Raw genomic sequence first — 22,067 nt, 5'->3', positions numbered from 1 at the left:
AACAGTGGGGGTGATTGAGGGCTGAGGTCTGGAATAGCTTTGCTTCTGTATACATATTCACCTACAAAAATTCCAAGCCAATGAGACAGCCATTGGTTGACATATGGTCCAAAGAGGCAGAACAAAGAGGAGGAGGTTGAAGGCCAGGCAGCCAGATTTTGGTTCCATATAAGGAAGAACTCTGTGATGGAAAGATGGAGTTAGCAGCTGCTGGAGATAATGATCACTGACTTTTGGGATGCGATGTTAGGCCTTGGGCCAGAGGCGCTTAGTAGCCATAGTGAAGAGAAGCACACATATATGAAGGAAATGAAAGGTCCCATTGTGGATGTAGAAACTGACCTCTAAATGTTCTTTGTATGAAGGGTAAAGGTGAGTCCTTCATTCTGTTTTTCACATCTATCATCATGGCCTACCCCTTTCGTTCTCAGTATAACCCAAGGCAGCCATTTTCCCAGGGGATCTCTCTCTCTCTCTCTCTCTCTCTCTCTCTCTCTCTCTCTCTCTCTCTCTCACTCTCTCTTTCTGTGGAAATACTTCTGCTGGGATATTGGAAGGAAGTCCATGTTAAGGAAAGGATGAGCATCATCCTTTTGTTCTCTTATCTGCCTTCTAGACCCCTGGGGAGGGCTGCAGTGGTAAGACTCTGTACAGAATGCTGGTATTCTAATATGTGGTGTTAGCTTCTTTGATCCTGTTTTTTTACTTATTTTAACCATCACATATATCTGTGTTCATTTATTAAACATGAACTAAAATCTGTTTGTGTCATACTTGTAAGATATAAAATAAGACATCAAAGTCAGTTTGAGATGACAGTTTGGATAGAACAAGTAGACACTGCTTTTAGGGCACCTAGTTGGGTAGATTTCAGCTAGGTACTCAGTTTGTGGATGAGACTGTAAATCCCAAGAGGGTAGCTGACTTGTACCACATGGCTGTGAGTAATTGACTTGAGGTGAGCGCTTCCATCCATCATTCCTTTCCCAGGGCTGTTTGTAGCTTGAGTTCTTCCTGAATTGAGGATAAACAGCTCATTGTGCAGGCCAAGAGTCAGAAAACGAGTGACAATTCTGGAAAAAGGCCCCTGACACCCAGAGCTTTCATAACCAAGACTAGAACTAGATTCTACCAAGACAGAGAGCCCCCAGGAAGCCTCAGTGTGGTGGTTAAACTCCCTCCAGTGAACATCTACTGTGTCCACTGTATCCTCTTTTCCCTCTATGCTCTGCTGAGCTCTGCTTTTATTCTGCACCTTCAAGCCTGGTGATGTCCAAAGAGATCTCATAGCCAAAGAGTCTCAGGGATTGGGGATAGAGAGGAATTGTTTTAGAAATTGTCTATCCTGATCCAGATTTTTCTGCAACTGGCTCAACATTTTCTTTTCACCTTTAATATATTTAGTTGTAATGTATTTTTGTGTTAGGGATGTTTCCATTCCTAAGGTGAACTTTAAAGTTCTGAAATCAATTATTTCCTTGATGGTGGGGGTGGGGGTGAGACTTTCTGTAACAGAATGGTTGCAATAGTTGCAATAGTTGAGACTCCTGTGTGGGGGTTAATAATTTATTCCCTGTAAGGAATTCTGTCTTAAGTGGGGCATATTCTTCAAGTGCCAGAGGAGAGAGAGAAGGGGTGATTTTTCTGACATCTTCCAGTCTGCTTCTCCATATTTGGAAATGTTTACCCACCACACTGATCTATTGGAAGAGAAGGAGGTGACTCAGGGTTTAGGAGAAGCAGGATTTGAATTCTTGTTTCCAGAAACAAAGTTGTCCCCCCTCCCCTGCCCCTTGCCCTCCCCCCTCCATTCCTCTGCCCCTTGTTGTGGAAGTAGAGGAGAGAATGTTTCAGTTCTATTCTTCTTTGGGCTTTGGGACCACCTCCTTGCTGTGTTCTTTTCTGGGCCCGAGAGTGAGAGAGAGAGTGAGAGAGAGTGGAAGGCCAGCTGTCTTGGGGGCCTGACCTCCTCACGTGAGTATATCATTATTGCCACAAAAAATATCATTTCTGTCTGCAGACTTGGGGCTCACTTGCATGGTGATGGGAGATATTTCTGGGGATGTTGTGGACAGCTGGTTTTCCAGGAGGGTACTCACAGTGAGATCCAGAAATGAGATGTGCCTGAAGGGGAAAAAAATCTATTTGTATATGAAAATACTGTACAGACATTTCCTCCTCCTGAGACCTAGCCTGAGTTGGGAAGAAAAGTATTTGGGGACAGGATCTGTGCAATTGCTAGGGCTAAAGCAACAAGCCCAAGGAGATGTTTGTGGTCACACAGGAGAGATGATTTTGCCTTGTAAAAGCAGAGTTCTGACTGGACTTAAGAAAAGATGATATGTTGGTCTATGCCATTGTGTGGCATGTGTAATGGGAATAAATTTGTTACATAAGGGACATGGTATAGATTTGCTGGATTGTCAAATTGGAAAGAGTGAGAGATTATGCAATCCATCTGTCTTATTTTATAGCGTGATAAGGGGCAGGGGGCCCAGGGAGTGGGAATAACTGAGGATTAGAACTGAAAGCTTTGTCCTTCAAATAGACTGAGGGTATTCAGCATGAAAGGTGGAGGGGATTTTAACTCTACACACACACACACACACACACACACACACACACACACACACACACACACACACAAACACACACACACACACAGCAGACCAGGAAATTAGGAGATGTTGTAGAGTTGCCCACACTTCCTGAAGTAGTTAGTTAAAAATCGAATACTAGAATCTGCTTCTCTCCTTCCAAACCACTTTCTGTCACACATAGGTTCAGATATCTGAACTGTTTGTTGTCATTCCTGTAAATTTAGTCGTTTCCTTCTTCCCCCTCCCCCTTTTCTTCTTTGGTTGCTACTTAACTTTTTGTTCCCTGTTGGTGAATCTTGTTTAACTGGTACTTTCTGATCTCCTGTGCTGCCTGTATCATTTTCTCTGTGGAAAGGGGATAGTAGCTTGTGTAAAAAGCAAAACTGAAAAATGTAGATAGAACTTTGTCTTGTCTGTGGCATTCAAAATGAGGCATAAGCTTTGAAAGGAATTCTGCCACTGTCTGTGAGGCTGTATGGATTCTAGAATATTATCCACATTCAAAGGAGAGCCCTGATTCTAACACACACACACACACACACACACACACACACACACACACACACACACAATTTTAGCTTGCTTTGATGTGTCCAAGGGAGGACAGACTAAGAAGCCCTCACTGGATTTATGTAGCTATATAGGATAGCTCTTTGTTGTCAGTTCAGTCTGACCAATTTGGGACTTCTTACTCCAGCTGTGCTTTGGGGAAAACACTTTGATTGCTAGTGGTATTAGGTGGCAGAGTTCAGTAGTGTTCAGTGCTGAAGGGAGGGAAAACTGAGTTCCCAGCTTCTCTAAAGCAACTGAGTGGGAAGGAACCTTCACAGGACCTACTTCCTCTTCTGACCCACTGTGCCTTTGCTCCCAGAGAGTGAAGGTTTGGGAAGTTTTCCTGCTGTGGTACCAAGGGAGAGGGACTAGGAAGTCAGGAGTGGTGATACAATATGAATCCTAATGCCATTCATGCGAACAACAGGCATTCATTGCTTGCAGAGGGCCAACCACCAGATTAGACATTTATATTGTTAGAGTTCCTCCTATATGTACCTTTGAGTGCATACTACTTTTTTTGGTCAGTCATGGGGCTTGAACTCTGAGGGTGGGCAATGTTCCTGAGGTCTTCAGCTCAAGGCTAGCACTCTACCACTTGAGCCACAGTACCACTTTCCCATTTTCTGGTGATTAATTGAAGATGAGAGTGGCACAGAGTTTCCTGCCCGCTCTGGCTTTGAACTGTGATCCTCAGATCTCAGCCTCCTGAGTAGCTAGGATTACAGGCGTGAACCACTGCCTAAATTATTTATTTATTTATTTATTTTTGGCAAGTCCTGGCGCTTGAACTCCGGGCTTGGGCACTGTCTTTTGCTCAAGGCTAGTGCCCTATGACTTGAGCCATAGCTCTATTTGTGGCTTTTGGGTAGTTTATTGGAGAGAAAAGTCTCACAGACTTTTCTTGCCCAGTCTGACTTCAAATTTTGATTCTCAGATATCAGTGTGAGCCACGAGTGCCCAGGTTATTTTATTTTTAATTCTGGTGAAGTATAGAGTAAAAGCTAATAGCCTAAGCATTTTCAGTTGTATAGTTCCTGAGTAGGAGCACATTCTCATTGTTTGTGAAATGTGCCTCCAGATGTCTTTTCTTTTTTTTTTTTTTTTTTTGCCAGTCCTGGGCCTTGGGCTCTGGGCCTGAGCACTGTCCCTGGCTTCTTTTTGCTCAAGGCTAGCACTCTGCCACTTGAGCCACAGCCCCACTTCTGGCCATTTTCTGTATATGTGGTGCTGGGGAATCGAACCCAGGGCTTCTTGTATAGGAGGCAAGCACTCTTGCCACTAGGCCATATTCCCAGCCCCAGATGTCTTTTCAACTTGTGAAACCAGAACTGTTTTCCATTGTTGGAGATCCAAACTAGGGTCTTGTGCTCATTCCCAGCAAGAGACTGGACCTCTGTACCCACAAGCCCTCATGCTCTTTGTTTTCCCCTGCCTACTAGTTTTCTCCTTTTTCTGTGAGTATAACTTCTCCAGCTCTCCTAGCCCAAATGGAATCATAGTTTATGTCTTAAAAAAAAAAATTATGCTGGTACTGGGGCTTGAACTCAGGGGTAGTGTGTTGTCTTTTTTTCTGCTCAGTGCTGGTGTTTACCATACATCCAGCTTTTTGGTGGTTAATTGGAGATAAGTGAACTTTACTATCTGGGCTGGCTTTGAACTTCCATCCTTAGATCTCAGCCTCAGAAATAGTTATGATTTCAGGGTGAGCTGGGCCACCAGTGCGGGGCCTTATGTACTTATATTTGTCTTTGTGCTTGGCTTACTTCATTAAGCATAGTGTGCTCAAAAGCCCATCCACCCTTATACTATGTATCAGAATTTCTCCTTTAAAACTGCACACTGTTACATTGTATCTGGTTACATTCTTTTCTTCCTTTCATGATTATGATTATGATTATTTTTTGGCTATCCTGGAGCTTGAACTAAGGATCCAATTTATGTCCCTGGCCATTTTTCCTTTTTTTTTTTTTTTTTTTTTTTTTTTTGTGCCTGAGGCTAGCACTGTATCACTTGTGCCATGGCTCTACACCTGGCTTTTTGCTGGTTAAATGGAGATAAGTCTAACAGACTTTCTTGCCCCTGCTGGCTTTGAATAGTGATCCTCAGATCTCTGCCTCCTGAGTAATGAGGCTTCTAGGTATATGCCACAGGCTCCCAGTCATTCTCTTTTCTTATTTGTACTTCCTGGAAGAATAGTCTGGAAGAATAACCTAGTAGTGACTTGGCATTTGTACCCAAGCAGTTTTATTTTATTTTTTGAAATTTAGCAAATGTTAATTGTACAAAGGGGTTTCATTGTGATAGTTCACTATATACAAATGATGTATTTTGATCAAGTTCCTCCTTCCTGTTAGTCTTATTTTTTAAAATTACTTTCAGTGGTTTCTACTCACTGATTTTCATAGATGCATGTAATGCATAATTACACTCCCTCTGCCCCCTAGATGCTTTTGCCTCTCTTCTGAACTTGAGTAGTTTGAGTTCAGAATATGTGCGATCAGGAGAAAGCAGATACAGATTTTTTTGGCAAGAATGTGACAAAGACTAGTTCTGTCTGTGTGGATAGTGACACCTCCTCATACATACATTGCTGTGACCTTTCAGAAAGCCAAGTGCTCCTAGAAGGACCTAATGTTGGTAGTTTGTGTTGTTCTATATTGGCCTCTGGGAAGCTCAGAGGCCAATTTGAATGAAGCCTGCCTAGCAAATTATATGAGACTTAAGGCTCTTATTTTTTTCCCTTTCTCTTTATTTATTCTTCCACTTAAAAAATCATAAGCTAGGTGAGGTTTGCATCTTTTCTTGAAGAAAGCAGAATATATAAATAAATGACATGATTTGTAGTGTTTTTCATTTTCTCTGTTTAAAGCTGGCAGTCGACCACGTGAGCCACAGCTGCATTAGTATTTTCTTTTTTTATTTCCCCCTGAGTAAAGATCTCATTGTGTAGCTCAGGCTGGCCTTTGTTACATGGTAAATTATCTGAGAAGCCACATTTTTTTTTTTTTTAATTTTATTTTATTTTATTTTATTTTATTTTTTTTTTCTCAAATTTTTATTTTCAAACTGACGTACAGAGAGGTTACAGTATCATACGTTGGGCGTTGGATACATTTCTTGTACTGTTTGTTGCCTTGTCCCTCATGTCCCCCTCCCTCCCCCCCTTCCCTCCCCCCCGCCCAGTTGTTCAGTTCACTTACACCAAACAGTTTTGCAAGTATTGCTTTTGTAGTTATTTCTCTTTTTTTTACCCCGTGTCTCTCGAATTTGGTATTCCCTTTGAATTTCCTACTTCCAATACCAGTAAACACGGTTTCCAATATACTCAGATAAGATTACAGAGGTAGTGTAGGTACAAACATAGGAAGGTGATACAAAACATCATCAATAATAGAAACTACACATTCACATAGGACATTGAAAGTAGTTATAACTGTGATATATCACTTGTTTCCATATCATGGAGTTCATTTCACTTAGCATCATCTTATGTGTTCCTAAGGGTATAGCTATTGGGCCTTGTGATGCTCTGCTATGGCTTGCCTAAACCTGTACTAATTATTCCCAATAAGGGAGGCCATAGAGTCCATGTTTCTTTGGGTCTGGCTCACTTCACTTAGTATAACTTTTTCCAAGTCCTTCCATTTCCTTACAAATGGAACAATGTCATTCTTTCTGATAGAGGCATAAAATTCCATTGTGTAAATGTACCACATTTTCCTGATCCATTCATCTATGGAGGGGCATCTGGGTTGGTTCCAGCTTCTCGCTATGACAAATTGTGCTGCGATGAACATTGTTGTGCTGGTGGCATTACTGTGATTTTGTTTGTGGTCTTTTGGATAGATACCCAACAGTGGGGCTGCTGGGTCATAGGGGAGTTCTATATTGAGCCTTCTGAAGAATCTCCATACTGCTTGCCAGAGTGGCTGAACCAGTTTACATTCCCACCAACAATGAAGTAGGGTTCCCTTTTGGCCACATCCCCTCCAACAATTGTTATTATTAGTTTTCTTGATATATGACATTCTTGCTGGGGTGAGATGGAATCTCAATGTTGTTTTGATTTGCATTTCCTTTATGGCCAGTGATGTAGAGCATTTTTTCATATGTCTATTGGCCATTCTCATTTCCTCATCAGAGAAGTTTCTTTGTAAGTCTTTAGCCCACTTGATGAGGGGGCTGTTGGTTCTTTGCAGTTTTGTTTTGGAAGAAGGTAATTTTTTTAGTTCTGCATATATTTTAGAGATGAGGCCTTTGTCTGTTGAATGTCCGGTAAAGATTTTCTCCCAGTCTGTGGGCTTTCTGTTTATCTTGAGAGCTATGTCCTTTGCCGTGCAGAAGCTCTGGAGTTTGATGCAATCCCATTTGTCCAACCTTTCTTTGATTTGTAGCCTTTCAGGGTCTTTGTTAAGGAAGTTCTGTCCTGTGCCAAGGAGCCCAAGTGTTTCTCCTACTCCTTCCTTTAGTGTCTTCAGGGTGCCTGTTTTGATTTCAAGGTCTTTAATCCATTTGGAATTGATTTTGGTGCAGGGTGATATATAAGGATCTAGTTTTAGTTTGTTGCATGTGTTGAGCCAGTTTTGCCAGCACCACTTGTTAAAGAGGCTATCTTTCTTCCATACTATTGTTTTAGCTCCTTTATCAAAGATTAAGTAGGCATAGTTCTGTGGGTTTAATTCTGGGTCTTCAATTCTGTTCCATTGGTCTTCAGGCCTGTTCCGGTGCCAATACCAAGCTGTTTTTATTACTATAGCTTTATAATACAGCTTGAAGTTGGGTATTGTAATTCCTCCAGCACTGTTCTTTCTGCTTAGGAGTGTTTTTGCTATTCTAGGTCTTTTATTGTTCCATATGAATTTCTGGATTGCTTCCTCTATTTCATTAAAGAATGGTGTTGGGATATTAATGGGTATTGCATTGAATTTGTAGATAGCCTTTGGCAATATTGCCATTTTGATTATATTAATCCTCCCAATCCAGGAGCATGGGAGGTTTTTCCATTTTCTTAGTTCTGACTTAATTTCATTTTTCAAGCTTTTAAAGTTCTCTTCAAAGAGGTCTTTCACTTCTTTGGTTAAGGTTATTCCTAGGTATTTTATGTTTTTGGGGGCTATTGCAAAAGGAGTTGCTTTCCTGATTTCAGCCTCGGTCTTCGGGTTGTTAGCATAGAGAAAGGCCGTTGATTTTTGAAGGTTTATTTTATATCCTGCGACTTTGCCAAAGTTTTGTATCAGCTCTAGTAGCTTGGGGGTAGAGTCTATGGGATTCTTTAGGTATAGGATCATGTCATCTGCGAAGAGAGAAAGTTTAACTTCATCTTTTCCTATTTGGATCCCCTTTATATTCTCTTCTTGCCTAATTGCTCTGGCTAGGAATTCTAGTACTATGTTGAAGAGCAGGGGAGAGAGTGGACATCCCTGCCTTGTTCCTGATTTTAAAGGGAATGGCTTTAGTTTTTCACCATTTAGAGTTATGCTTGCTGTTGGTTTGTCATAAACTGCCTTGATTATATTCAGGAATGTTCCCTGGAATCCCAGTTTTTCCAGGGCTTTTAGCATAAATGGGTGCTGGATTTTATCGAACGCTTTTTCCGCATCCAGCGATAAAACCATGTGGTTCTTTACCGAGAAGCCACATTTTGAAGGATCAAATCTTGGAGTCTGTATTAGAGCATTAGCAGTCTGCAGGCAGCCAGTTGTTACAAAGGCCTGCAGCCCACAAATACACTTAATACTATCAGGAAACAGGCTAGAGAGGGAAGAAAGAACAAAAACAATACCATCAAGCCAATTCAGCTCCAATGTAGAGCTGACTTGGGATGCCATGGTGACCAGAGATGAGCGAGGAGACAGCACACAGGACACGAAGATGGAGACATGCGGTATGATGTGATGGTGCCTTGGCTCATCTGACCCCAAATAGGTCAAGTTAGGGTCACAGGAAGCTCCCAGTCCCAGGCACTTGACTGACAGGTTCAGTGACCTATAGGCCAAGTGTTTGCCCTTGTCTCCAGGGATTCAGGAACACCCATCACCTGGGGATGGGACTTCTTTTCCTCTAGGAATCCAGGCACACCCATCAGGATAGAAAGCCTGCTGGTACAACTCACCGTGGGGCTAATGATGGTGCTGGCCAAATCTGACCTCCATACTACACACAGAATATCAAGTGGGGTTTCCTTCAGAGAAATGTCGTGATAAATGGATCCAGTGGGACGTGAAAACATGTTCAGTGGGTGATGTGTGGATAAACAATCAAAATTCCAAGACCTAGTGTAATGGGGTCCGGATATTAATGACCAATGAGACCACTCAGATGCCAATTGGGAATGAAAAGAATTTTATTGAGCAAGAAAGTACTGGCATGCCAGGACTGCACCCGAGGTCTCAATCCAATCTCTAGATACTGTCCTAAGCCATTTTAGAAGGCTGCTTTTAAACCCCCAAACCACAGGAATTTTCCCTTTTGCCTAATTGTAGTGGCTCGTTAATTTCAAGAAGTGTCCAGGAACCAGTTCATTACTTTCGAGAAATGTCCAGAAACTCATTACAAACAGGTCAGGGCATCTTGACCATAATGGGACCCATCAGACCATCAGGTGATAAAAGTGGATGTAGCTCTCTGAGGGGATGGAGGGTGGGAGTGGTTACTGGTGTGGGCAATTGCAATTACATAACTTCACAGCAAGGGGCCAGCTTCAGAAAAGTTTCACATTGAACAGTGACATTAATACTGAACAATATTAGCAATACTTGTTGTGTGAGGTTAACATAGTAACAGATTAATTATTTATATCACTTCACTAAGCATTTGTGTGTTCCCCCTTCTCTCTGAAATTCTCATCTGGCCAAGGGCAGTGGCTTCCTTCTTCTGACTTCCTGGCTAAGAATTGTTGAAACACCCCAAAAATAAGCTCCATGGAACATGCAGCTTCCTCTGCTCTTTCTGGGTATTTTTATAAAGCATTCTTTCCCATCCAGAATACTGAGCTTTCTTAAGTGATGTTGGCTTAATGGACCATATTTGTTTTCTTCTTTTTTTTTTTTTGGTGGTACTAGGGTGAGGGATTCCTGCTTGCTAGATTAGTGTTCTACTGCTTGAGCCATAATTGTAGGTCTGTTTTTCACGGGTAATTTTCAAGACATAGTGTCAATGCTTGCATTATGACCTGCCTATTTTAGATTTCCTGTCTTTGTTGGGCTCACAGGAGTAAGCCCCCATGTTCAGCTTCCCTTTCTGCTTGGATTGGGTTTGAACTGTGATCCTCTCAATCTCAGGCTCCCACCAGGAAGATATGTCAGGAATATGCCTCTGTGAATATCTGTCACGTGAACTTTTCTGTCCGGTCTTGCCTTGAAATGTGATTCAAGACCCAGTCTCAGCCTCTCAAGGAGCTAGGACCTACTGCAAGCCAAGTACATTCTCTACTATTACACAGCATCTTTCCTTGCCTCCTCCCCCACCCCCTTTTTTAAAACTTGTTCTCTGTTCTTGGAGGGATTTCTGTTTCTTGTCCTTGGTAAAAAGCCTTAACCCTCATTCTTACCCCTCATGTACAAGACTTGGAAGGCTCAGGAAATCCCAGAGGAGCCATGATACCAAAGTCTCACCATGACTTCAAGGCTATGCTAGGGAGGGCAGCTCTGGGTCTGCTGAGTCTTTCATTCACATTTGAATTTATACTTTCTGGTATTTGGCTGTAGTCTGTTTTAAATGGTCTGGGCTTTCCTGAAAACTCTCCAATTTTCTGTGGAGAAACTAATCTCAGAGAAGTTATGCAATGTAATGTTCCACAGCAAAAGAGGGTCTGAGACAGATTGAGAATCCAAGATTCCTAACTGAGGTGTGACCTCTAGCCGCCAAGTTACCTTGATGTGACCTCATTTCCTGTGGGTATCCCTTGGCCATTTTATACTACCATTGGTCTATACCTGGAGATTTTCATAGATCACAAACCAAATCATCTAAAAACTTACACACAACGCTTCTTCACACACTTCAAAAAAAAGTTTGCAGTTTAAAGTGAAAAATGCTGTCCAAAAAAAGGAAAAAAAATTCAATTTAACTTCATCTCTTAAAAACAGGGCTGTGTTTTTGCTCATTTGAGTTTCTTTTAAATTTTTTTTTTCATATTACCCATTCAGTCAACAAACATTTATTGAGTTCTTGCTGTATGCCAGGCATTGTGCTAGGTGCTGGGGGATTGATTCAAAGATAATTTGGAGGCGTATAGAAGGGGAGTGGATAATTACAGCACAGTGAGATAAGTGCTATAATAGAGGGATATATAAAGAGCTAGAAATAGCACTATGAATAACATCTCTGAACAAATTGCCTTCTTTTCTCCTTTTGGATTATTCCCTTATGTATATTGCCCAAAGTGGGATTACTGGGTCATTTAAAAGATGAAAACAATTTGGCACAAAAAGATGTAATGACTTGCCTGGGGAATACAGCTCAATTTTCAACAGGGGGAAAATGGTTGACGACTCCAGATTTAGACTACTTCTCCAGGATGACTGGGTAGTTTTTCTATTAGCCCATCAACACCATGGCTTCAGGAGGGGCACCTGTTCTAAACATGTCAGTCCACATGGAAACACGAGTCCTTGTAATTCAGCATCACACACTAATGGTTCTCATAAGAGTCCAGCTGTGTAAGTATTATTGTTTCCATTTTACAAATGAGCAAACTGTGCCCTCGTTATAAGGAAGTGACTTGTTCAAGATTTTATAGTTGATAGGCGGGAAAAATCCAAGCCAAGAATGTGTTCCCCCTTTGGTTCCATGATTCCCAGCCCATTTTTCCTTGCTGTGTCCATTAGCAGGGGATCCTTATGCTCAAACCAGGTTGGGAATTTATTCAATGAGCCTCACTAAAATTTATCAAGGTCAGTATCTACAAAATACATGGAGGCTTTCTTTTTCCCAAAGTCAAAGCCAGTGAACAATGTTTCCATGTACACTGACCCAAAAGGACCTGAGAGCCCATTATTCTTCCTCCTGGCCCAGATCCTCAAAGGCTATTTGCTTGGGTGAAGCCTTAGAGCACAGAAACTCAAGGAAAGCCAAAAACCTTGTCACCTTTCTCCTTTAAAATAGATTCTTTTCCTGGTATTTAATGGCTTTAAGCAATGACTCCTGCCCCTACTGTCCAGAGCCTCTCATAACCAGACACTAATACACTTCCTTGATGCTTCTGCTCACTCATTCTTACATCAGCTACATTCCCTGCCTCCCTCCAGACATACCCTGCGCATTTGTTCACATTTGTACTTTAGCTCATGCTTTATCTTGAGCCTGAAATGACCTTTCCCATATCCATCTGTAGAATTCCTACTCCTCCCATAAACATCTGCACAGATGCTGCTTTCTAAAAAAAGGAATCCCTACCATTCTCTGTTCCTCACCATCCATTCCCTTGCACTAGAAGTGGTCTCTGCTCTGCTCACTGCACCAAGGCAGTGGATAGAGGATGAAGTATGGGAGCTTTGGATTTGAACCCTGCTGTGGTTCTTCCTAGCTGTCAGTTCACCTAATTAATCCTGAGGGTCCTCCCCCTGCCCCACTCATTAAGTTGATATGGGATCACCCTGTATTACAGTGCTTCTTCCTTGACCCCTTGCCCTCCTACTTTTTTTTTTTGTCCATCTCTTCAAGATGGAGAGCTCTTTAAAGACATGGAGGGAATCACAACTTCCTGGAGGCTTTGGATATATAGGAACTGCAAGGTATCCTTTAAAGGAGAGATTCCATACATTTTAGAGATGATACAAGGGCAGGATCAGTGCTAGTCACAGATTCTAGTCAGATGTTTCCAGCTGGCCAGGAGTTTGGCAATGTGAGGCATTAGGCACATTGAGGGCAAAATGATTCAGACCCTGTTTTCTGCTCTTTCTTTCTTTCTTTCTTTCTTTCTTTCTTTCTTTCTTTCTTTCTTTCTTTCTTTCTTTCTTTCTTTCTTTCTTTCTTTCTTTCTTTCTTTCTTTCTTTCTCTCTTTCTTTCTCTCTTTCTTTCCAGTCCTGGGGCTTGAACTCAGGGCCTGGGCAGTGTCCTTGAGCTTCTTTTCCTTTTGCTGAAGGCCAGCACTCTACCACTTGAGCCACAGTGCCACTTCTGGCTTTTTATGTTTATGTGGTGCTGAGGAATCAGACTCAGGGTTTCATGCATGCTGGCAAGCACCTTACCACTAAGCCACACTCCTAGCCCAATCTCCTGCTTCTTGAGAGATAGGAAAGAGGTTTCCTATCTTCCAACCTATCTCCTAACTCAAGGAGGTGAGTGATGCTGATGGTGTCTGAGAGGTAGAGTTTTGGTTGCCCTAGGGACATGGGACATGGTTTCCTTCCTGAGTCTTACACTTGTCTCTCCTATGGATAAGAGTTCCAGAACAATGGAGGCGTGGATGTGGGTCTCTTTTGAGAAGGAGATCCTTTCAGAAGCAGTTCTTCTGACATTCTCATTTATGCTAGGACTGGAAGCTGACCATGGAAGGATTTATTTCTCAAAGTGATGACTCTACCACTCTACCATTAGCTTTCTTTTGCCTCATTTCCCACAGCACAACCCCTGAGTCTCAAAATCCAGTGTTTCAGCCTGGGTGGGACACAAAGGCCTCCATGTTCTGTCTCTAACATTCCTCTCCAACATCATGTGCAACTGCATCCGCTTTAGTCCTCTGCCATCGGCCTCACCACATTAGTCACTTTCACTGACAACACCCTGAACACAGACTACTCAAAGCCTTTTCACATTGTGTTCTCTGGGCTTATTTCCCTCCTCTTCTACATGGGAATCCTCTAGGGAGTTTAAGCATCGTTTAGAAGTCACATCTTCTGCAGAGAACTTCCAGACCTTCACTAAGACATTATCTGTACTTGTGCTTTTGCTTTATATGAGCACATGGGACAAAAGTGCTGTCCTGTCCTGTGTATCCCAGCACTTTCCCAGTGAGGTGTTAAGCATTCTGAGAGGTCTGGATGTGCCCAGCTCATCATTTCCACTTAGTAAATCCTCACAGTGTCTTATCAAAGATAGGACTGGGATGTACTGGCAAACATCTGTTTGCTGCACTGCTGGTTGCAGGGAGTATGGCATCATGGACTCCAGAGCACATGCCTTGGAGGGGCATAGTAGGGTTATTCAGGATTTGTTTGATCTAGAACTCAAGTCATTGATGGCTATTCATGATTTGTTTGAGCTAGAACTCAAGTCATTTGTATTTGTCTGATATTAGCTTCTTGCTAATCATTCACAGGCCCTTTTTGCCACCTACCAAGGGATCTTTTCCAGGTTTCCACGGCTTTTATTTCACTGTGTACATAACTGAAAAGTGGAAGACAAAAAAGATTACTTCCTTAGAGTCATAAATATGAGATTTTTTATCTTTTAGTTTGAAAATGTCATTATTTTTATTTTTGAAATGTAAAAATGCACGTGTTTTTAAGGTGTGTTTCTACCCAGAGCCCAATGGGGACCATATTATAGTTGTACCAGCAGCGGATAAGCCTATGTCATGGAGCTTGGCTTTGAAGACCTGGGATGAAATTCTGGCTTTCTAGTTCCCAAACCTCAGGCAGGTGTCCATCTCCCTGATCTTTCCTACGTGTTCAATTGTGAAAATGTCACATAGGGGCTATGGAAAACTTAATTAAGATTTTGGACATGAAATTGAAAATTAATGTGTGGTTCAAAAAATGAACTTGAAGACCATTTTTAAGTAGCATTTTCAAAAGCTTGCTTGGAAAGAAAATACTTAGATGTGTATGTCTCCATGTATGACTATTTATTTATTTATCTCTTCTAGTGTGTCTGGGGCTTGAATTCAGAGCCTCATTCTCTTACTTAGCTTTTTTCTTCTCAAGGTTGGTGCCTTACCACTTGAGCCAAACCTTAGTGTCTGTCTTTTTCTGGTTAATTGGAGATCAAATATCTTTAGGACTTTACCTGTCCAGGCTGGCTTTGAACCACAGTCCTTCATCTCACAGCCTCCTGAGTAATAGTTTGGCTTATAGGTGTGAGTCATTAGCACCCAGCTAACATGTTTTGAATGAAAATGTTAATAAAATTACTTTCAGGGAACATGTAGTTTATTAAACTTAGAGAACATAATGGTGTATAATACTGAGTTTTAGTCCAAATGAATTATAATGATAGAACCATAGGCGTTGAGAAATTGTGGAACCCTTAGAAAGAGGCAAATGTGAATGAATGCATGTGATAGTCTAGGTGCTGCACATGCCAGGGTAAGGAATCCAGGAAATGGTTGTCTATACCCTGGTGGGTAGGTTTTAACACTTTTGTTGACAGCTAAGCTTGAGTTGGGAGAGGTTAAGATCATTTGTATAAGTCAAATATTAAAGCTTTGAATTTCAAATTGCACTCATGATGGCTTCTAGAAATCCTTTGTGTTTTCAAGTGTGACAAAGCCTGCCTTTACTTTGTTGATTCTTTATCTTTTTCCTTTAGGGATACCCACTAATTCAAGGTAGATAAAATGATGGAAATCTACTCACGTGATGTCCCATATCTTGTTTTTAATGATTCTAGATAAGTGACTAGACTTTTCCTATCAAGAATCTGTTTCTTCTCTGCTTCTCTGACTGTTCTCATTCATTCATCCTCCCCTTCCTTCCTCTCCTCTCCTCTCCCTTCATCTTTCCTCTCTTCTCCTCTCCCCTCACCTTTCCTCTTCTCTTCTCTCCTCCCTTCCCCTTCTCCTCCTCTTTCTCTTTTCTTTTTGGAGAGATGCTTACCATTTCCTAGTTTCACTTCAGACGTAGGAAGAATATTTGAAGAGAGTTCCATATTTTCTTTTGAAAATTGCAGATGGAAAGTAAAACCCACTGACCATCTCCCTGGTACTTACAGATACAATGTGAAAGAGGTGATAGGGAGGCTGGGATCAGGAGCCTAGGGTCTCTTGAACTTGTCACTGACAGGAAGAACTTCAGGCCAATCCCTCCTTTTACTTTCAGGGCCTTGTTATCTTCGTGTATAAAGTCTGAGTCTGAAGGTGCTACTAAGTGATCACTAAGATTAAAATTCTGCACGTTTCATGGTGTCAAAACCATCAGTTTCTGTGGAACTGTGTAATCCTGCAGCTGTTTCTCTGATACTTTTCAATCTTTAGATTTAATCTATTCAACAATGTATAATTTTTTAAAGGGAAGCATTTATAGATACTTTTGAAATATAAGGGTGGAGGGGGGGATAAATGGATGTTAAAAAATAGAAAACAACCAATTAAATAGTATATAGCATGTAATTCTCCTTGGAAACTTACCACAAAATTGAGGAGCATTTTTAACAACTGGTAATTTAAATTGCATTTGAACTCTGCTAATGGTTTGTTTTCATGGGAACTTCAATCATTTCACAGCGGTTCTTTAGCAAAGCTGCTCATTCTCTTTAAGGGAAAGGAGAAAAAATATTACAAGAGTAGTTGACTATAGAAAAGGAGACCACTTTCACTGGTGCATGGATGGAAGCTGAAGAGTATGAATATGGCTCCCTCGGGGGGGCAAGCGTGGAGAGTTGTGCCTTTCGGTGTCATTTAAGAGTCTGTGAAGTCAGATGTTCTTTGCAGCTATTTAGAAACTGTTGTGATCTCTCTCTCTCCCTCCCTCCCCCTCTCTCTCTCTTTTCTGTCTGCTGGTCCTGGGGCTTGAACTGGGTACTGTCTTGCCTGGGTACCGTCCTAGAACTTATTTTGCTCAAAGATAGCACTCTACCACTTGAGTCACAGCTCCTGGCTCTTTGGGTTGTTTATTGGAAGTAAGAGTCTCATTGACTTTCTACCCTGGTTGGCTTTGAATTGTCATCCTCAGAACTCAGGCTCCTGAGTAGCTAGGATTACAGGCATGAACCACTGTACCTGGCTGCCTTTTGTTTTTTATAAAATTGTAGTGGCCACAGTTCCAATGGCAGCTTCTTAACCCATTCCTCAGCAAATTCAAAATGATGCTTCTCAGTTGAAATGACTTGGAGAGTTCTGATGTTTTTAGGGCCAGTATATATCATAGGATCCAGTATTTTGCTGGATTTATCTTGATGAAACTCCAGTTTCATTACTTAATTTCTTTCAGACATTGAGGTGCTTACTGGGAGACCATTGAAGTGGGTGTTCAGAAGTCTGAGTGTGTAAGTCCTGCTTCTATTCCAAAAATGACTGTGAAAATGAGAGAAAGTCTGTCTGCCCAGTTACTTTGTGTCCTCTCAAAATAGATAGCAGGTAGATAATAGTCCAGCAAACTCTGTACTGTCTGATACTAATGGTGGCCTTCCTGTATAATCATGGCCAAGCCTGTTTCCCCAATTTTTTTCCAGTCTGCTTGGTAACTTGTGGTGGGCCATTTTTAAAAATTTTCAAAAATTCTTTCAAAAACTTTCAAAAATTTAAGCTTATACAGGGACTTGAGGGCAGATAATATATAGGAAACAATTGTATCATTGTGGTGAGAATGTGATTAAAACCACAACAGTAAGAATGGAGGTAGAAGTTTTTCTGGTATATTTCTTGTATATACACTAAGAAGCCTTGAATACTTTCTGTATTCAGTGTATGCAATGGAACACCTATTGCATTATCTTTACAGAAGAGAAATAGATCTTAATGAAATAAAGCCTCAGCTTAGAATTATCAAGAGTGTTAAGATGTTTGAGTTATCTGTAGCTTATTAGATCTTCCTTTCCAGCCATGGAAACTACAATTCAGAGGTTGCCACCAGGTCCTATAGTTTGAAATTTGTTTCCAAACTCTTATTTTATTTGTGCAGTTCAAATTTACGTATTTATTTCTGTCTCTGCCACTTGAGGCACAGCACCACTTCTGGCCGTTTTCTTTATATGTGGTGCTGGGGAATTGAACCTAGGGCTTCATGTATAAGAGGCAAGCACTCTTTCCACTAGGCCATATTCCCAGCCCCTCTTCTCTTTTCTATAGGTTGGAAAACTAAGGCTCAGTGATAGAAGCAAAGACAGCCCTAGCCTATTACCAGTCTAGTGCTTACATTTTTTTTTTTTTTTTGTTGTTGTTCTACTTCATAGCCCCAGGAGGGAAGGTGCTTTTCCTTAGCTGGTGAGTCCTATACAGAAAAGAAGATGTTTCTTCTTTAAAATCAATATTAACGACATTTATAAAAATCAATGGTTTTTATTTGAAACATAGGCACCTGTAACTAAAATTAAAAATGACATGACCAAAATGTTTTTTTTTTCTGTGCCTTCATTTCCTTGGCAGTGAACAAGCTATAATAATGGCAATAAAACTGGTGCTGGTGGTTCACTACTATAATCCTAGATAGGAGACAGATTCAAGTATCAAAGTTCGAAATCAACCTTGGCAGGAAGATTTGTGAGACTCTAATCTCCAATTAACTACCAAGTAAAGCCAGAAGTGGAGTTGTGGCCTTAGCCTTGAGCAAAAAAGCTCAGAGACAATGCTAAGGCTCCGAGTTCAAGCTCCATGACACACACATGATGATGATGATGATGATGATGATGATGATGATGATGATGAGGGTATTGCCAATAAAATAGGTAGCAAAGCAAAGGCAGGATTCTGTCCTTGTAAAGTAACATGCAGAGAAGAAACTGGAAAAAAAATGGTAAAATGATGATTTCAGGTCTTCATTTAGTTCCTTCTTTCTCTTTTGGCATGAAGAGAATTATTCTTGAAATTGAAAGACCAAAATGAAGGGGATGGTGCTATGGGCATTTGCAAGGAAAGAAAGAAATACTGAGTGTCTTTTTTGTTTATCCCATGCATGGTGCCTTGTCTTTTGTAATATTATTTATTTATTTATTTATTTGCCAGTCCTGGGCTTTGGACTCAGGGCCTGAGCACTGTCCCTGGCTTCCTTTTGCTCAAGGCTAGCACTCTGCCACTTGAGCCACAGCTCCACTTCTGGCTGTTTTCTATATATGTGGTGCTGGGGAATTGAACCCAGGGCTTCATGTATACAAGGCAAGCTCTCTTGCCACTAGACCATATCCCCAGCCCTTTTGTAATGTTATTTGATTTTCCCAACTGCCCTTTGAGGTGTAGGGGAAGGAAAACTGGCTTAAGCAGATGGTATGAGCCAGTGTGTTAGGAATTGGCTAGTGGTCCAACGTGAGATAAGCATGAATCTTGTTGCTGGCCTAAAGGAAAAATGGTGAGAAGTAAGCTTTTACTTGTGTTTTGGAGCACTTCTGTGTTAAGTGGATAGATCAGAATATAATGTTAAGAGAATCCATGGTATAGGACACCCAGGGTTATGGTATAATCTGAAATAAACCATGGGGAATTCTCACTGAAGCTTCCACTGAGTCCAGCTTTGTGGTCTCCAGGATGATGGCTTATCCTGTAAACACCAAGGATTGGCATTCTATAAATAAATGCATAAGTAATATTCTACATAAGTAACTATATGAGTTTGTGGTATGGTTTTTCCTAATGGAGCAGATGCTGTAGTTGATAAAACAATTTTATTTGAAAATATGAACTAATCGGTTTTTTAAAGATCTACTCCATTTTAATAAAACATAAGGGTTGAAGATATTGCTGAACTTTGTAGACTTTTTTTTATTAGCAACATCATAACAAAGAAACTTATGTCAGAATTTCTTCAAGAATTCCCACCCCTCCTGCAATTCTAAGTGATACTTACACACAGGTCAAGAAAATATTCTCTGGGATATTTCATTTTCAATAGCTTTGTAGTCAAGAATCCCATCTCATTGCCTTTTAAATGAATGGCTATTAGTATTCTTTTATCTCTGTCTTTTCCTAATGAATGTGCAACTGACTTTTTATCCAAGGCTGGAACTCTTTGACTTTGAGTCTTCAACATTTTAGTCTCTAATAGTCTCAGACATAGGATTGAATGTTTTCTCCAGTAGCATACAGCTTGAATATCAAATGATAATCTTTATTACCTCCTTTACCTCCCAAGTTTACTCAGTGTTAAAAATTAAGTTGTGATGGATAGGGAGCCTTGAAGTTGGCTCTAAAGTGTGTAATGATAGAATAGGGGAGATTGCCTTAACAAGAGAGAGCTGAAAGAGGATCAAGGCCTTTTGATGACTGTAAGTTAGTTATAAGCCAGCAGTAGCTTCTGTCTTCTGAAATGTTTATATAGCTTTAGACTACACTAAATGAACAAGTTGGATATGTGGTCTTGTAAGAGCCTGGAAATTGGCAAGTCTGAATATAAAATGTGTTTCCGGCTCTACTTGAGCAGGAATCTGTTTCTCTGCAATGTTCCTTGCCCTTTCCTCTTTGTTTCCATGTCGGTTCCATCTTCAGTATGTTTTACCTCATGGTTATGAGGTAGCTGTCTACTGCAATCTGGGCTATGGACATCCTGCATCCTGTCTGGTGGGGAGAGAGCCTTGTTTGCCTGTATTCAAATGTTCTTGATACTGAACATTGTTGAAGCCATCACTGAAGCCAAAAAGATGAGACTTTGCTACTTGCCATCCAGGAACCAGGGCTCTGCTAGATTTGAATGTAGAGACAGTCTCACCTAGACCTCTGTCATTGGTTTGGAGAAATGTCTTCTTGAAGGAATATTCAAGTACTCTAAGAAGGAAGAATGATTAGAAGCTTTGTGGGCCATCACAGATGCAACCTGTGTATCACCCTCTATCTTCAGTGGCTCCTCATCTTTCTGAAAGGGACCTTCATCACCTGTCTACATGAGAATGCTGAGAGCAGCAAAACTGATGTTTCATGTGGAACTGTTACACCTATGAGACTGGAAAAGCCAGATAACTGGAGCACAAATGATCATGACCTTCATGATGATGTTCATGGGAGTAATCTCATAATCTATAAGGGTTTCTGGTATAGATAACAGTTGCACTGTGCATTTTAAATGCATAGAAAGAATAAATCCAAAGGTAGCAAAGTGTCCCTTTCTGTTAAGGGTATTTTACCAGACATTGGCTGATTGTCCACCAAACAGAGGAATTCTAGCACAGATGAGCCTGGATGACATGGTTTTATGAGAATGAAACAAATGACTGGTTAGAAAGAGACTACTGGGACTAGTATGGCTTCAGAAGTTTGTGAGTGTATAGGAAGGCAAAGTGTGGCAGGGCTGGGTAAACAGAAGGCCTGCCAAGTATTCGCTGTGCAACCCTATACAAACAGCATTTCACTGCCCTCATTTTCCTAATCTCAGAATTACAGCCAATTATTATTGTCTCTCATGCTTGTTAATGGCAAGTGTGTTGATGGATGTCCCTCTGTTTACTAAACTATAAAGTGTGATTAGTCCATGCATGATCTGTTATTGCTGTTGTTTTCTCCTCCTCCGTTGTGGTGCCAGTCCTAGGAACTGAATATCTGGGCTCTGTCCCTGAGCTTTTTTGTTTAAGGATAATACGCTATCACTTGAGCCACAGCTCCATGTTTGGCTTTTTGGTGGTTAATTGGTGATAAGAGTCTCCTGGACAAGCTATGAACTTTGTCCCTCAGATCGCAGTCTCTTGAGTAGCTAGGATTACAGATATGAACCACTGGTGCCTGTCTTGTTGTTTTATTCTTTACATATTCATTTCCAATATAAAGAAGAATAAGGTAATATGTCATGTGCCCAGCATAATACATACTTGGTGCATTTCTTTCCTGTTCCAACCTGGTGCACCATTCTCCCTAAGATTGGATGAGTACTAACATCCTTTTTGTTATTTTGGTGCCAGTCCTGAGGTTCAGGGCCTGGGCAATGTCCCTGAACTTTTGTACTCAAGGCTAGTGCTTTGCCACTTGAACCAAAGCTCCACTTCTGGCTTTTTTGTAGTTTAGTAGACATATGAGTCTCACAGCCTTTACTGCCCAGGGTGGCTTTGAACCACAAGCCTTACATCTTAGCCTTCCTAGTAGCTAGGATTATCTAAGATCCATCCCCAGGAGGGCTCCA

General features: G+C 41.1%; 1 protein-coding gene across 7 annotated transcripts in view; it reads left to right on the top strand.

Moving 5' to 3' along the window:
- LOC125351882 (LIM domain containing preferred translocation partner in lipoma) overlaps positions 1–22,067 on the top strand; it is a 645,466-nt gene that overhangs the window by 42,626 nt on the left and 580,773 nt on the right. Inside the window, exon 1 of one of the 7 annotated variants that reach the window (XM_048346969.1) lies at positions 1,373–1,974. The exons of the other annotated variants lie outside the window; for them this stretch is intronic. The gene's annotated coding sequence lies outside the window, so the exon portion shown is untranslated. Of the gene's footprint in view, positions 1–1,372; positions 1,975–22,067 lie in introns of those variants that run through there. 7 annotated transcript variants of the gene reach the window in all.

This window comes from Perognathus longimembris, chromosome 5 (assembly GCF_023159225.1).
Source record: "Perognathus longimembris pacificus isolate PPM17 chromosome 5, ASM2315922v1, whole genome shotgun sequence".
In the NCBI taxonomy this organism is placed as follows: Eukaryota; Metazoa; Chordata; class Mammalia; order Rodentia; family Heteromyidae; genus Perognathus; species Perognathus longimembris.
The sequence above is the reverse complement of the archived record's forward strand: the minus strand, read 5'-3'. Positions and strand labels throughout refer to the sequence as shown.